General features: G+C 42.6%; 1 protein-coding gene and 1 non-coding gene across 9 annotated transcripts in view; one reads left to right on the forward strand and one right to left on the reverse strand.

Annotated features, from left to right (window-relative positions):
* The window catches only part of NCOA7 (nuclear receptor coactivator 7), a 97,851-nt gene extending 90,571 nt beyond the window's left edge, over positions 1-7,280 (reverse strand). For 4 of the 8 annotated variants that reach the window (XM_085314260.1, XM_085314275.1, XM_085314203.1 and 1 more), the window contains exons 1-3: positions 7,218-7,278; positions 5,298-5,417; positions 4,291-4,481 (exon numbers count right to left, since the gene is read on the reverse strand). The gene's annotated coding sequence lies outside the window, so the exon portion shown is untranslated. The other 4 variants (XM_085314230.1, XM_085314246.1, XM_085314213.1 and 1 more) reach the window with 3 other exon arrangements.
* A 105-nt stretch (positions 7,281-7,385) lies between these two features.
* TRNAE-CUC (transfer RNA glutamic acid (anticodon CUC)) lies at positions 7,386-7,457 on the forward strand. The gene has a single exon. It is a non-coding gene; the product is annotated as a tRNA-Glu (tRNA).
* The last annotated feature ends 9,187 nt before the right edge of the window (positions 7,458-16,644 follow it).

A 16,644-nucleotide genomic window follows, 5' to 3' on the forward strand; every position in this document is an offset into this window, starting at 1 on the left:
CCCCCAAAAAAAAAACACCAAACAGCACATATTTCCTGATAAAGTCCAAGCCTTACCCTTGCCTTTTGTTAAGGACAGCATTAAAGCGAAACAAACCCGCTTCTGAACGCTGAGCTTAAGCAAAAGCCTGCAGGTCAGCGGGGAACCCAAACGCGCAAGAACTTTGCTCTCCGTCCCCGCGCYTCCCCCTCCTCCCAGCAAAACCCCAACACCAAACCCACCGCGTTTATCAACAACTCTATTTCCTTACCTTGAATAATGCCGGGTAACCCCTCTAAATCTTTGCAGCTACCCAGCTATCCCTTTGCTTCTTTAGTAAGTAACCAGCTCTGAAAAACTGGAAMGCTTAGGGAAAGGCCTAAGGCATTGCAACACCATCAGATCCCAAATACTTCAAGTCAAAAGCCTCAAGAGAGGCAGATGCCTGCATAAATATCTACTGTATACACAAGGTGTTTTTTTATATATACGCATATACATATGCATGCTAAAAGAGCACACAGAAAAAATATCAAGGGGGTGCAGGTATCTCAAGAATCTTTCTTTTTCTTAGTAGTCACTATTTTATGAATCAAAAAAAATGAATCCAAAAAAAGTAATGAGTATCTGTCACAGACCTTTTTTTTTTTTAATCCAAAAGCTACTAAAAGACCCATTTCATAAAATAGATGTGTAGATTTCAGGACTGAATACAACTCTCAGCAACTTCCCACTGGCACCATTACCCTACTAATAGAGGATGCTCTCTACCACTCAGTGGCAATATATGGGGCAATAACTGTCCTCGCTCCTCTACTAATTTGCCCCTGTACTTCCAGCTAAAAAGTGATGTTATAAAACATTGAACTTCATTTTAAACCTAAAAATGCTACACAAATATTAATGTAAAGATTTGTAACAGTTTTGCTAGTATCTATATATAGGTATTCCTTTTACAGAAAAATGGAATAGTAAGTTATACAATAAAYTTTAAGGACCCAGAAAAAGAAGCTTGCTCTCCTTACTCATGTAGTTCTGTACTACAATCTATTTGCAATGTCGAAATACTCATTTCTTGGTGAATCTAGACTGTTCCACAGTAGAAATCCAAACTTTGCATCATTTTTATTAACTCTTTATCTTATTTTTACATGGGGTAGATTTCCTTTAAAACAGATACTCTTGCTTAGCATGTATTTTGATAGAGTAGTGGAGCTACTACATTTTATATCTACATTATTACCTAGGCAAAAACAATGGGCAAACCCAGTTACTTTGGTTAAAAAACTCAAAAACCATCACTAGCACAAGGATTCTCTAACAGTACAGAGAACTGTGGGACCTTGCTCTCAGTYACTTCGCAGACACTGCTTAGATAACAAAAATTGGAAGAAAAAGAAAAAAATCTGAACACCTAAGACATTACCTCTTCCCTGACTTTTGGGGGACTTGCCAAATTTTAGTAGAAGATATGCAGCCCTATCCAACAAAGTGGAGGAAAAGCTGCTTATCTCCTAACTGAACTTAAACAACGACAGTGACTAACACCTTATATTAGCTCCAGGAAAAGTTGTTTCTCTCTTGCTGTACAAATTTACTCCCCATCATTATTCCATGTCTCTCACCTGTAGCATTAAAATGTATTGCATAGAAAGCTCTATGAAGACAATCTATAGATTCCATATTGTAGACAAAGGAACTCCACATTTCTTTTCAGTATTTAGCTTCCTCAGGCATTTCAAACGCATATTCAAGCCTCCTGGCACCGGGAGGAAATCACTCGACCTCCTGTCACAGCAGCAGCAGAAGCACCCTAAGACTGCAACAGAAGCATCTTACAAGTTCTGTTTACAGCCCTGTGGGATACTGTCTGGAGTTCAGCCCATTCAATCTGTGTCAGTGGAGGAAACTGGGAGAGTGCCTGAGATTTAATATTCCATGTTACTTTACTGAGTCTAGAAGTAAGAGGTAATGCCTGACTCTCTGTTACAATAATGAATGTGATATATATACACATCACCTTTGAAATAAAACCTTTAAAATAAAATTCAGTTTTGGTCTCTCTCTACCACAGAAGATAGAGGACAGATTGAAYGGTTTTCTCATTCCTGTAAAAATATGTTCTTGTGGCAATTCATGTGAATATAAAYGACCTAACATTATTTAACTCCTAGTCTTCATGACATAAATACTTGGAATATCTTTACCTAAGAAAATCTTAAATCCATCTGCTTCATTCATTTCAGGATCGGGCAAATTTGTTTTATCACTGATTGCACTATTTTGAAGGAAAGCAAAATGTATGATTGCTTTTTTAAATCACTTTACATACATCATAACACTTAGAAGATACAACAGACGTGGGACACTGAAGTGCAGTATTTGAATGGGTTTTGATTTCCTACTGAATACTTACAGTGTATATTAACAGAACAGTACACATTAAAGAGACTAAAACTATAGATTTTTTTTCTTCTGCCACAAGTACTGAAAGGCCTGCACACAAATTGGCTTACTAATATCAGAAAAATATGTACTTTTCATGTATGGCTTATGTAACTGTTTTAAACATCTGCACCTGTTACCTTAACAGGTGTTTATTAAAGACAACCCGCAGTAGAAGATTACATTGCTGAGCCTGAATGCCATAACACTCTATTTTTGAAATGTTATGAAAGTTCTCTTCCCAAAAGCAATTGTTCTGTTTTTTCCAATTATTCACTCCAAAATAGCCACAAAATACGTTTCCTACAGGCAGGCTTTTATGCATAATTGAGGCTCTGCTTGCTCCAAACATGCACTTGGGGCTGACTTCTGTAACAACTCACTGCTATTTTTAGCCTGGTTTCTTAGGTTTATGTAATGAGAAATTTTGTGAGTCTCCTAGACAAAACTGTAACTTTAAACAGATTGACTAAATTTAACTCAATTTGACGAGGCTTTGAAAATTTGTACAAGTTTCATCAAAAAAGAAATGGAGAGACTAGAAATTGAAACTTTTATAAGAAGTTTTGTCCTAATAATTGATTCTATTCACCAGTTTCTACTCTCTAGTAGAGCAATCCAGAAGTTGCTTCCAAAACGCTCTGCAGAAAGATTGCGAAAGAAAAGGAATTTGTTCAGATACATAAGGAGATAATTAAAAAGTCGTATTTGTTTCAACTGACCTCAGTGGACACTTGACGAAGCACCCTCCCTCCTTCCCCCCGCTATACTTTCTTCCAAACCCCAGAATCATATGGACTTTAACACAGGAAAAGAAGAAGAGCTGACACTCTTATTCCTGGATCAAATGCAGTGTTGGGGAAGAGGGGAAGATCAAGAAAAACAATAGTAGAACTTAAAAAATTATTAACTGTAGGTGAGTTTCTCCCTCTTTTTTCTTCTGAATTTTTAAAGAATTTTCTGTAAATAGTAAATATCTAGCCTACATAATATTAAGAAATGACACTGCAAATTCTCACATACTGCCCCCTAGCTCTATTTAAACAAAACTACAAGAAGACAGAGCCAGTCACATTACAGTTCATAACATGGTATTTCAGCATGGATTGTATAAACTGCTGTACCATTTGGACAATGCCTTTTGATGATTTTCTTTAAATTCCTTCCACAAAACCACTTTCATGCTACTAACACCTATAATAGATATAAACTACAACGGTATTTTTTTCCAAAAAAATTATTATAGTCTAACAATGAGGTAACTATTCTGACCACACATGGAAACTAATCATAAAATAGCAAAAGACAGTGTATGGTCTTTCCCTTCCCACCCTTCCCTCTTCACCTCCTTAAAAACAAAATTATGTACATTTTAAACCAGGCTAACTGAAAGAAGAAAAGCTGATACAAAGAGTTTCCAGATCAGATGCATTGTTCGGGGAAAAGAGGAATGATGAATGCACCCATTATACATAATTATAAATATAATTTACAGTTTCTGTGCAAATCAAGGATTTTTAATACTACCAAAGTGGGTATTCTAGGTAATAMAGACAGTTCCTACTTACCATGATATAGCAAAAAAGACATCCAGATAGAATATTTTGAATAAATTAGCACATTGCTTTGGTGTTATTTTCTCTTTTTTACCTGGTAGGCCTGCTGTCACACATCAATTAACATGGCAAATTGAAGTAATAATAACATACAATATATTCATATGGAACAGACAAGTTAATTGTATGCTGCTTTACAGCTTACCTAAAAAGTAAGTGCTCCGATTTTTCAGGTTCCAAAAAATTCAGCATTGAGTACCTAACTCTGAAAGTTGGGGTGCAATGCCTCCAAGGCCGGAGTGTTACTCACTTGGTTTTAGCGACACCCAGCCATTTCGTTCCGACGAGTGAAAAGAAACATCAGCCGCCTACGCTCCTTCCCTGGCGCTCTTGGGAAGATCATTCTCCTCCAGCGAGCATCGCAAGGATGCAGGCGCAGGCACAGGCTGCTCCTGCGCCGGCAGGAGGCTGAATCGCTGACAGCTTCACTGATTTCTCTCTCTAGACAGAGCAAGCCAGAGAAGAGGCATAACCTTTTGTCAGTGCAAATGACTTTTGCAGAAAAGAAAGATATTTCTAAAAATAACTAGACAGCACATGACTCTGAATGCTGCCCCCCTGGTGGTCCAGTGGCCAGCCTTCTCACCACTGCAACCAGGGTTCACATCCAGGAAAGGATTCCTCGTTTCAGAAAATCTTCTCTGGTACATATATTAGTTGTCTTTGCCCTTGTGGCTGTAACTAAGGACCCTTTCATAAGTAAATAGAAATGTAACATCGTATGTCACCTATTCTGAAAATAACTTGCTAATTGTGAAGTATAACAGAGCAAGAGTGAGCTTTTTCTGCATTTTACAGTTTCCTAAAACATGAGGGAAAAAAAAAAAAAAAAAAAAAAGATTGCCTACACTGCTGCCATCAGCCAGGAGATCTCGTATTTCAGAGTCCCAGCTACTTTTCTGAAATTGCCTAGGGGGAATATTTTGTCTCTGTCACTTTTCTTCCTCTCAGGGATCACAGCAGGGATGCACTCTAAGAACAAACACTGCAACAGTGACCACGACCCTTCTGTAAGGCAAGTCTTCAAAACTGGAAATGCAGCTCCTGTGGACCTGCCTTGTTTTAAACTAGCTGTCCCAAGTACTGTTAGCAACATAGTCATGGAAGCACAGAATTCAGTCTCCCCTCCAAAACCCATCTGAGAGGCTAAGTTAACACTCTCTGTGGGGTAGCCTATGCTGTTAGGCATGATAGCGTGGAGTTATTAAGCACATAAACTCATTTAAAGCTAGCTCTGTTTATGCAGGGTTGACCTACCTTAACATTTGGCTGGTACGATTTCCTCACTGGCTCCGGAGTCAAAATGATCACTATATTTSCAGAGAAATTTTCTCTCAGCTCAGATTWGCAGGTAACTGGGTCCCATTTTGCYTTTCTCTATAGCAAAGGGAAGAGGTTGTCTGCTGGGTTCAGGTGAAGCTCTCTCCTCTAACAAATTCCCCAACTTTGCATGGGACTCAGGCCCTGGTGGCGCCTCAGTCTGTTCTGTCCCCTACCTGCAGYACTCCAAAGTGGTGTCTCCTCAAGGACTGAAATGCCTTGCTCTAACCAAAGAAGCTGATATCAATATACACGTGACATGCAGTGCTTACACCATACAGGACATCTAACCATCTAATAGGGCTGGCCTCTAGCCTTACATTTTATAAAAAGATCTACATTGTTGCACACTAAAATCAATCAATCTGGACAAAAAAAATCTTCCTTGCAATCAAAACACACCTTGTGTTCAAGCCTGMAAACTGTGAGAAGTTTGGGATGAAACGAACAATTGACTCAATAGGGACTCTGGTAAGACAGCAAAACCATTCACCCCAAACTCCCGGGCACATCCCCGAGGAAACACGGGTTCCTTTAGTTTGCTTTCAGACTCTAAAGCCCTTGAGATAARCTAAGTCATATTTGCAGAATCCATAAGCATTGAGTCTGAAGCTGATCTATTTTAACATGGAAAAGGTTTCTTCCGTAATTAATTTCAGAGTCAGAGAATTCAAGAAGTGAAGATTTGCTTGTATAGAACTAACCCTCTTATATTATGGACACTGTTTACATAGAGAAAATTACTTTTGCTAGTATAGCTTACAGATGTATTTTGCTTATGAAATCAACATGCCACAGATGGGGAAAAAATAGAAAAAAAGCTTAAGATATCTGCATCTACGGCAGAGCTTTCACTCATGTCATAGAAATGTTACCAAAAAAAGAAAAGTCACAGATTCTTATCTATCAGATAAAAATGTCCTGGCAAGGCAGGGTAAGCGAACTGCTGATCTGGTTTCCTTTCCTGGACGCACACATACGCACTTAGCAAGTCTTYTGATCACCTTTCGCCTTTAGGCCAAAGATTTGAGAATTTGCATCCTTTTTGTTTCCGGAGCCTGCCTGACCCGACAAATAATTAAAATGTGGCGGAGGAGGAAAGGTGGCTCAGCGCACGCCCGGGAATCACCGCCCTGGATTTGTTGCTCCTGCAGGCAAGTCCCTGTGTCAAGCTGCTTAGACAGCCAGCAGGATGGTGGGCTTTGGGGGAACGGCATAAGCAGGGACCATGAAATATGGGAAAATAAACCTCTGGTTTTGCACAAGGTACACTGCAACTATTTTTTTAGAAAAAGCGTATTTTTGAGCGGTTACCAAGATTCTCGCAAGGTTTTCCCCAGATTAAGGAAAACCATCAGGGTCAGTGTGGATGAGCTGTTACTGAGGAATATTATAAATACGCTATACACAGCACAGGGAGCTTGCACTGAAGAAAAGCCWCCGCAAGCAGACGTGTGGCCGCCACCAGCTGCCGAGAGCCCCGTGAAACACCGCGGGCATAAATGGTATAAATAAATACATAAATRAATACATARGCGAGCCCAGTCTTSTGAAGGACCCGTTAATTATCCGGCGTTTCGGTGGCCGCGGGCGGCCCAGTCGCCTGCCCTCCGGCCGCCCTCACGGCCCCACCCGCGGCTCTGCCCGCCGTGGCGGCCCGTCGCGGCCCTCCTCCGCCGCGGGATCCGCGCCACCGCCGCCCCCTGCGCCGCCATCTCGCCCCGCGGCCCCGCCGGCTTCACAGCTCTCGGCCGCCGGGCGTGATGCACACCCCCCCCTCCCCCCACCTTAACCCTCCCCGCCGCCGCCCCCCTTCGGCGGGACGGAATGGAACGTCCCTGCCCTACACATTCCTACCTCCGGGGCTTGGTACCGTCCGGAAAGGGGGGGAGGAGGAGGCAGAAGGAAGACGGGCGCGAGGGGGCGTGGCTACACGCGAGCGGCGCAGCTGCGGCAGCCAAGCGGGCGGGGCGGGCGCGCCTCCTCAAAGCTGTTTAGCAAGCGCTGGGAGAGCTCTTRCAGGGCTCCCTGGTGGTCTAGTGGTTAGGATTCGGCGCTCTCACCGCCGCGGCCCGGGTTCGATTCCCGGTCAGGGAAACTCATTTTTCTCTACTTGACTTCCAGAATTCTCTCTGTCCCTTTCCTCCTGATTTTGCAGTCCAAAGAGCATCTGCTGACTCTTGTCCAAGCAGGAGGCATCGTTTGCCGAGCAGCAAGTTTTAATGGACACTTCACGTTTTAAATGAGTTGTGTGAAGATAATTTGCAAAGTCTTAACTCCCTGTGCACATACAGGCAGGCAGGGGAAGCCTGACCAGGTGTATCCCCTCCCTGAAAGTCCAGCCATCATAAAACCATCTCTGTCACCTGATTCCTGCCCTTTGAGTTCCTAGGAGTCAGCAGAGTGCTGCTGAGTGATGCCTGCCCGCAGGGGCTGTCAGGGTGCAGCGGCCCTGGGCCACAGGCATCAGCAGAGTGGGCACGTGGTCAGGAAGGTGAACGCTTGCAGACTCCTTTTTTTTGTAGGGTGCTTTCATCAGCTTCTGTCTCTCACCCTCCTGTAATGAAGCCATCACCAGCTCCACTGTGGGTCCAAACCCAGCTCCATGGTACATCTGAGCCCAGCTCCGTGGTGGTCCGAGCCCAGCTCTGTCCCATAACAAGGCCCTTCAGTTGTGGACCCAAACACGGATCTTGGCTCYGGCAAGCACTGCTCCCCTCTTTCCTCTCATTGACAGTCGGGGCATAATCCCCCACCTCCTGCCCCTGCCCACGATCTGTGGGACAAGAGACTGGTGGGCACTGGGAGGACCTCTTCACTCACGTGCGACAGTGTCTGCCACAGTTAAGGCAAGAAATACCAGCCACAGTAACATCAGCTTGGCAGACTGAGGTTCTCCAACTCTTAAAATGGGGGTGAGCACACTCAGCAGACCGTGCTTAGCGTGGACCCTTCCCGCTGCCAGTACCCTTGCATCGCCCTTATAGCTCCTTGGTATCTGCAGGCYGCACTTCGCACTGGAGGACTTTGCCCTGRAGTGAAAGCCCCACTGGAAATAGCRGCTTTGGCTGTCTTCGCCAGGGTGTGCGTCATGCGTGCTGCAGCCTGGCTTCTCTCCAGTCTCGACAGGAGCGTCTCACGGGACCTGCCGAGGTCCTCCAGCAGACTTTTTATGATGAAGAAGCATCACGGGGATGCCAAGGGAAGGGGTCTCCTTCGCTTTAAGGCAGAAAGCAAACAGCGAGAGGGGAGGCCACCATCCCTTAGATTTTAAGAAAAGTTGTCTTTTCTTAAAGAACAGAGGGACACAATGCCAGACTTGAAACTTGCCAAAGTGCTTTGACAGCGTACAAAATCCACCTGGCAAGGAGTGCAAATGTGTCCTCTTGCTCGTTTACTGACACTTCAGGTGATTAAAAGCATTCTGGTTTGCATTTAAAAGACACCGGGATAAGTGCTCACTTTCAGCTCCGGTTAAGCAGTTGTGCCAGTTTAAACTTCGGCTGCTGCTGCTAACAGATGGAAGAGGCATCTCCACTAGAGTCTTTTATGTTGGTTTTGTTGTTTTAAATAAGAAGTAACTCACAACAGTGTTATGCTTATGTCCCAGAAGAGAGGAGCTCTTTTGCAGAGGACAGGAGGTGCAATCAAATACAAGATCGACATGAGGTTTTTATAATTTGAAGTGTCACCTTCCTGAAGTGTAGCTGAATTTGTTTCCAACTATGGTATATTCTGAGATGCTGGATTTCAAATATTTTTAGAGATATTCAGATATTTTCCTTTCATTTAGATTTTTCCTCAAAAGCCTGTTCTGATGCCTTCCATCTCGGAGCCAGGTTGATGGGATCACAGTGCAGTAGAAAGAAGAAAAGAGAGGTGGGCCTAACACCACCTTTACTGTAAATCCATTTAAACCAGCAGCCAGGTATCTGATTAAGATTCTCAACTTTTACTTTTTATACTTCCTTGGAAAATTTGGGGGGATAGGAACTTTCATATACAAACTAAATTTTATATCTCCAGCATTAACTTTTCTTTCTGTCCATCTCTTTAAAGTTATAGCATTCTGCTAATTCTGCCTCTTAAATTTTTCCAACTTTATATTAAATATTTTGCCTGTGATTTAACATAAAACTTTGCATGTCTTTGAAAATGAATAGAATAATTCAAAATTGAATACTCTCAGCTTTTCTTTCTAAAGACACATTCTCTGCTTGTCCTCGCATTGCACTTTTATCTGAAAGACATATTTAACTGAATATGTATTAATTGGATTTATTTTGTACCCATGAAATTCAGGTGGCAGTTTATCCACTAATTAATCGCTGCTTATTGATAAAAATACCATTTTCATATACCACAAGGTGGCATCCTAATCGCATGTCTTCCACTTACTCTCCTTCTCTCAGCTTAGTTGCTATTTAAAAGATGCATACAARCAAGACAAAGTGTTTATTAGATAAACTGATGGAGGTGGAAGGAAGTTTTTGGACACACAATCTCTTCTCCAGACTCTGGTTTTTGAATTTTTTTCCTCCTTCTATTCCTTCGCCTCAATATTTCYATAAAAAACTATTTTTTAAAAAGGTAACTGTAAGTCCCTTTTTCCAGGTGCAGAAGATCTGATATAGAGTGGAATATCTGGAACAGTAAGAAAAACTAAAAGAAATAGCAAGCCTCATTTCGAGTCCTACTATGGCTTTTGCTTGAGCACTACATTTGGAAATTTATTCTGAATTGTATTTTAAGAGARATTATTTTATCCAAAACAGGGCATTTTATTTAAGATGATAGCAATGAAAGTCAAATGAAGATTTGATCACTAAATACAAACCTAAATAATACTCTTCAAGGACTATTTTCCAGCAAGTCCTTTAACAGGAGCAATTGCCATGTCTTGTTAAGAAGTTCTCTGATCATGAAATTATGAAAGCTCTGATCCTTTTAAATGCCTGAACTTTTTCACTTGCATGTTGAAAATCTGTTTTCTAGACCCCTTTTATTACTGCCTTGTAGCCAGTCAGTCACGACCTTCTGCTCTTCCATGCCTYGTTCCTCATGCACTCTGTTGATTAATCACATTTTAGTAAACTATATTCATGCTGCATTATGCTGTGGCTAATCTTTGGCTAGCTCGCAGAAAAAAACAGACCTGGGAGGTGCCTGCTTCCCCCCAAAGCAGGAAGATAACAACAAATGAAAAATAGACACTGCAGCATGTGCTCTGGCTCCTGGTGGTGCATGTGACCGGGGTTGCGGTGACCCCAGCGAGTCTGATACAGCTGGCAGTGTGCGACCGTGGCACGGTGCCTTCTGCACCTCTGCCGCTGAGAGCCGCTGCACGAGCCTGCACGCCCCGAGCGGTTGCAGAATCCCTTACAAGGCCTTTTTTGACATAAGTGACAATTCTGTGTTATATTAATTGCCTAAATCATATTGCAGAGATGACAAATTCAGAGCAAGAGATATGGCAAAATAAATGAAGAAACAGGGATGATTTCCCCTCTGTWAAGATAAGAGGCACCTGTCTGGTTGTCTGGTTACAACAGGATGAAGTTTTGCAGCTTATAACCTTCAGTTTGTTCCTCCTTTAGCCCAACYTGGGTAGAGAGTTTCAGCTTGAGATTTGTTTGGGTAGGGCTCCTGGATGAATCAAAATAGAGTGTCTTGATATATAGAGTCACGCTGAGTGCTCATGTGCATGCAAAACCCACTTTCTAAGTATTCACGTTTGGTTTGCTTGCTGTGACCTGTCCCAAGCTTGTGTTTCACAAAGAAATGAGTGAACGTCGCTGCTGGTGGCTCTCGCTATGTCCRGAGGCAGTGCGCGATGTGAGGTAGCTCATTGCAACACGCCGCACTGCCACGCTTCTTTAGAAGCTTAGAAATGTAGCGGAGGCCCTTATCAGCTCCCATTTGTCTATTTTCTCGATGACTGTACTGAACTGCTGGGCCGCCTGGAGCCAGAAACTTTCTGCAGGGCGAGACAAACACGCCAAGCGGAGTGGGAGCGCGCAGCCGCCTGCCTATGGCTTGCCCCGAGCGGCAGCAATTCCCCTGTGACAGCTCAGCACAACACACCCACGAGCAGTGTCCCCTGCTTATTCATTCCTGTCATGCTGGTGTGGTCACAGCTACTCAGGGTTTTTGAAAACCAAGTGTCTTAAAGTCTTTCACACCTGCAATCTACTCTGTGGATCCTGCTCTAGGAATTAAAAAAAAATGAATAGTTAAAAATAATGTAGTAAATTCTGCTTCTCCTGGGGTCAACTAATTTGAAGGAGATTTTTCTTCCATGCTATCCACTATACCATCAGAAATTTGATCCTCTCACTAGCATCTTGCATCTAGAACAGCTACTATTTTCTATTAACAGGACCTTACAGTAAGGGCCAGGTATGTAGCTAGGGATGCCTACAATATGCACATGCAGTTGAAGGCAATCTGGGCCCCAGAGCCTGAGATCTAAGTAGGCAAGAGCCAGCACAAGAGAAACTAAATAATGCTATCCCCACTTTACAGGTGGCCYGCCGAGAAGCTGGCAGTCATGTATCTGGCCTGTTTAAATATCACAGAAAGTCAAAGGGAGCTTGACATCTAAACATTTCTGCAAATCASACAAATGAGAATGTATCCTCTGAGGTTTTGGTTCTTCAAGGGATTAAAAGCATGAATAACTTTATTCACGTGAATAGTCCCACAGAAGTGGAACACTTCCTTTGAATATGGCTGCTTATGTCCTTAGTCCCTCTGCAGGATCAGTTCTTAAATGAACGCTGCCTCTGAACTATATGGCTGCTTTAAAAAAGGAACAAGGAACCCCCCCCTTTGGCTGCAAAAATCATACCCATCAATGATAGCTAAAAAATTTCTCTCTAACATGCCCAGTTTTTCTTCTCTTAAAGGGTTATTCAGAGAAGACACAAGGGCTTTATTTCTCTTTTTGTGTCTCCAATTTCATCCACAGGCAAAGAAATGTCCCACTGCAAAAGCTGGGCGTACGGGGAAGCAGGCTTTACATATTTATATTGAATTATTACTTCTCTATTGTTTTGTCAGTGGCTACTGCTATTGGGCATCCTTGGGTTTTGACGGTCACATCAAAGGAGCTGCTCTGGCGTGAGAACCGGTCAAAGTGAGCCAGATAATTCATGGATTTATTACTGAGGCCGGTTCCCATGATTGTCAGTGGGCAGCAGGCACTGCTGTGTCGTAATCCTCATTCTCTCGGTAGAGCACATACTGCCTTAAAAAGGTTTAATGATCCAATAGTGATTTACTAATGGGAATCTTTCTTGTGGGTTTACCAGGCCTTGAGGGAGGACAGGGCAGCACATAAAGGTCATTTTTTTCAGCAGTATCAAGAAATGTTTTTATTTGTTTTGTTTTGTTTCCAGATCCCTGTTTAGAGCATTTTTATCTGCCAGCTGCGTAGGGCGGTAAATTGAAGGGAAAAAGTGACTGCAACTGAGCAGGTACCAGACACCTCCTAACAGGGGGAGGGAAGGAAGCCGGCCCCAATGACGGCGGGTCGGGGCCGAATATCTGCGGTAATTGTTGGAAAGGTACCACTCGAGCCCTAATAGTCGCTGTAGTGAAAAGAGAGAGAGCGATCGGAGCGAGGGCCCTGGGCTGGGCGGGCGAAACAGCGCGGAGCCGCTGCCGGCGCTTGCCGCCGGCTGCTCTTTGGGAGGCTGGCTGGGGCGCTGTTTTATTGGGGTTGCACCACAGCGGCCTTTGCTTTTTTTGTCGGGAAGGGTGGGGAGGGGGCTGCCCGGTGGGACAGCTGCCCGAAAAGGGGGAAGGCGAGGGGAAGGCAGAGGAAGCGATTTTGCCTAACCAAACTAAGTGAGCTGCTCGCGGCGCGCGGGGAGGCTGCTTGCCCGGCTGCCGCTTCCTCTTGCCGGTGTGGTGCCTTTTCAGAAAAACAAAACCAAGAAAACCCAGACAAAATAAACTCCCTTCTCCTTCAGCAAAATACGTTTGAAAACGTAGGCAGAGGCAGAGGGCATGCAGGAGAGAAACAGGATTATTTTACTTTAAGGCTTGTATATTAAACCCAAGCGTTGTGCTGGSAAGTGTCATTAAAAACTATTTGAACTATCCACGTGCAGTAGACGTCATCTTGTTAATCTAGTTGCAAATATGTATCTTGAATGCGTAATATTTTGTTTTAGACTCCCCAAGGGAGAGTTCTTCTCCTAAAGGGGGAAAAAAAAGTTACTTGGCTCTCTGACGTATGAAAAAGAAAGCATTCAGAATTAAATCAAAACTCARGGGAAAAAAAGAAGTAACTGTCCTTAAGTAACTGTAAATTTGTCTTTTCAGATTTATGGATTACCTTATAGTCATGTATTAGATTTTCACATATCACATAGTAATACAAGATACTACGWATGGGTATTTTTTACAAGTAAAACACTTTTCTTTACATTTGCCGGTAATATACTCTTTCCTGGAGTAGTGGGCTGATTTAATAGAAGGAGGTCTTGCAATGTAACATGTATGAAAACGTGGGCTGAGTTAGGAATTTCCCAACTGTTAAGTGATTGTAATCACAGTTTTAGTGTTGTATCATTTTTTTTTTCCTTCTGAAAACTTCCATTTGTAGAAGAGAAAAATGCTAAATATGGGCTGTGTGGAAAGCGAAATAAAATCAACACCTCAGGAGGAGTTTCCTGTAGAGTAAGTAATAGCACTGTTCTGATAAGCATCATTTACAACRTTCAATTTTGCTTGAATTCAGTATTGGCATCTGTAGCTGTATAAAAATGAACCTGCATCTCCAGTTTGTCAATTGATTTCAAGAGACACATCTCATTTTATTTCTCATATCCATTTCCTTTTGCTTCTGACTTTTGATCTTCTGGGYTACATGACTAATTCATATTGCCAAACATTACTCTGTCACCAGAAATGCAGAAAAAACAGCCTTTTTAAAAGAAATCATATTGACATCATCTTGTAATGACTGTCATTCCAGCAGCCAGAGYGTAAGAAAAATGCTGAAGTCAGTTTTGAATGTGCCTGTTGCAGGTGTTGACTGGCCTTAGTTTAGTAAGACCAACTGATGATAATATCATGTTATTATCAACTGATTTTGATAAACTATTCTGCTGTTTCTTTAGGCTGCTGAAGAGGAGGCTGATTCTTTGAAAAAAAAATCTTTGAAAACATTAAGATTCAAACCCCATCTCTTCACAGATGATGCAAGCTAAGACAGAGAAGGAGGAATTCAGCCGCCTACACATAGGCATTTAGTGATACTTTAAGCAGTCTAGGGTTTCCCAGACACCTGTATGGGGCCAGCAGACGTGACACAGGACACAAGGGAGACCTGCACCATCCAGATGGGTAGCTGGAGCCCACCTTAGGATGAGTCAAATATTTAGGCAACTGAATACCGAGTAAGTGATCATATTTACATGTTAATAGCATTTTACACCTTCCAGTGGTAGCAATTACCAGAGGAAACAAAACCTCTTTTCAGATAATTATCTGTCAAAATTTTGTTTCATTTGCAAATCAGGAAAGACTTGGGCTTACAGTCAAGTTGAGATCCCAGCATTTCTGGCACCTGCCTAGTGCTCGTCTGTTTATCATTTACTGCCGGGGTCAGATGCTTATTTGCCATCATTCCTTTTGAGACCTTTACACATTAGCTTTGAAAGGACAAGTATTTGCCAGTGTGAAATGGCAGAAGCAGGGGAAGGGAGCTCCACTAAAATCACAGCTCTGAGAAATATTACACTCAGGCTCCTGCAGTGGCCTCACACAAATGAGGCTTGTGCACACAAACCTTGCAAGCAAAGCCATCCTAAAGTTCCTTTATCTTTTCGTGATGCTGGACAAAGTCACTTCTGACTACTAAGCTCTTATTTGTGTGATCTTAGGCTATCTATGCTAATGCAAGTAGATTACTAAGGAGACTAGTGATTTCAGAGCTCGTAACTATCTACTTTAAAGCTTCATTAGTATCTTGATGTAGCATTTCCTGTTAAAGAGATGCTTTTGGCTTTTTCATTTTTCGTGTTAGGACTTTGTCCTAACAATTTGTCAATATCCAAACCCTGTGCTTCAGTAAATGCTTTTACTTGTGACATCCTGATTGAAGTATCATCTTTCAGAATAGCTGCAAACAAGCATTTTGAAGGCTCATGCTAAGGAGGCAGCAGTGTAAACAAGGACCACCTGGCAGTCGCTCAGACAGATCACCACAGTCAGGGTATGACCATTCTGCTCTGAATATAAGCATTCAGCCCTTGGTCAGTTCTTCATCTGAGACTATCCTTAATGCAGGACTTCCTCCACCTGCAGTTGGAGCAAGGGGCTGGCAGGCAGCACCCCTCTCTATTTCACACCTTGAGTCAACTCTTTCCTGCTCTCTAGAGTAACAATCCTCTTTTGGTGCAATGTGACATAGTCCCATAGCTCCAGCAACATGTGCTTTATATTTGCACTGCTGGGGTTAAGGGTCTAAGCTTGCTAATGCTGAGCAACAAAATTGGTTTTTAGCCTTTTCCTCTTAAGAAAAACATCCTAGGAAATTGCATAACCTCCTTTGATCCTCTTGATAACTGAACTTTAAGGCTGCAAACCCACACATTGAAAAGTTAGTAAATGCCAGATTTACTGCTGACTAAGCAATCTTACTTGCTTTTTTGTGCTATGTGCTATGATCTAGTCTTAAATTGTATAAATTATAGTCTCTCTTCTTCCTCCAGAACCATGCATCATTGAATGCAGTATAAAAAAACAGAAAGGAATTAAAGTATGTTTGCATGCATAGTCATATGTCCCACCTTTGGATCTCAGTTATGCCAAGTAAATAGCTTTCTCTTGCTCTGTTTTGAAAACTGTGTAGACTCCTCCAGCCCTGACCYGTTGGCACTGCTACAACCACAGTCTTCAGAAGTCAGAAGGTATTACTCTCTGATGTCTTTCCAACAGCGTATGTAGAGTATGCTTCCTCTCTACCATTCTCACTTGGAAAATCTTCGTCTGCCGTCTCAGAAGTAACATTCTCAAAAAAGACCCAGGACTAAATGGACACGAAGGCTAAGCTCCTGCCTTGTCCAACGCTGGTCCCTTCAGGTGACTATATCGGAGGTGGTGCATAGCTCAACAAAGCTATTAGTAGAGCATAGGCAATGCTATTGCTGTTACTTAAAACAAACAAACAAACAARCAAGCAAGCAAATAAAATACCCACTCCCTCAATACACACACAAGAGGGGAAATTCAGTGTACATGAATTTGGCCTGTTTTCTGAGAGTGAAAA

This window comes from Rhea americana, unplaced genomic scaffold, assembly GCF_003343005.1.
Source record: "Rhea americana isolate MKP2758 unplaced genomic scaffold, rheAme1 scaffold_110, whole genome shotgun sequence".
NCBI lineage: Eukaryota > Metazoa > Chordata > Aves > Rheiformes > Rheidae > Rhea > Rhea americana.